Below are 1,057 nucleotides of genomic sequence, written 5' to 3' on the forward strand. Positions count from 1 at the left end.
GTATTGAGATACTAATTATAATTTTTTTGTTAGAAAAGATGAAATTTCCTTATATCTATATCATATATTTTGAATATTAATTTTTTAAAAACATCATGAGAAGATAAGTACATAAAAATGAAATATATTTCTGAAATTACAAGAAAGTAAATATATTTTAAGTTTGGCAATAACCATATAAATTAATACTTACATTTTGGTAGCTAATGTGTTAAATCAAAAAATTTATGGATTTTTTTTTTTTTTTTACAAAATGCAAATAATCCTTAGGAGAAAAGTTAGATATTAGAGAAACATTTGCAAAAATGAACAAACTGAATCCTACTTTAATAGTGGTTATTTGCAATGACATTCATAAGTATTTTAATTTTAAAAATTTAATTAGATATTTTTAAATCATAAATGGGATACATACTCCTTTAGTCAAATGATACAGAAACAAATAGAAAGCTAGTAATATCCCCTCACTCTTTCATCCTTCCCCACTGAGTAAACAATTTTCATGTGTACCTTATCACATATTTTCTACATTTATATTAAAATATACAAATATATAAAGAATATATATAAGGATAAGTTGTATTTCAAAATGATTCACGTTATTCTGGTACTGCATTTTTATTTTTACTTAAATATAATGTAGATGTTCCTCTAAGACAAAAATTTAAATTTTAGCCAGTCATTCTCAGTACTTGCTGCAGATTAGAATTACTTGGACAGCTGAAAACCTCAGAGCCCCACCCCCAGAGATTCGTTTAATTGCCCTGGGTGGGGCCTTCACATCAAGCTCTCCAGTTGACTGCTGTGTAGCTAGTTAAAACCACTGATTTAAGCAGTCCAAACAGACTGCAAATACCATCCCCCTTCCTGAATTTTCCTGGTATGCATCCTCCCAGGAAGACTCTCCACTGGGACAACAGCATCAGTACTGACTGGGGAAACTCCGGGAGGCCCACTTAAATTAAATGTCCTCAAGAAGGCTGGCTTGATAGGAAATTTATTCTATCTCAAGTTATGTTAGAGACAATCACTTGGCTGCAAAAAGTGCTACCAGGTC

Source organism: Pteropus medius, unplaced genomic scaffold (assembly GCF_902729225.1).
Source record: "Pteropus medius unplaced genomic scaffold, Ma_sr-lr_union100, whole genome shotgun sequence".
Lineage (NCBI taxonomy): Eukaryota > Metazoa > Chordata > Mammalia > Chiroptera > Pteropodidae > Pteropus > Pteropus medius.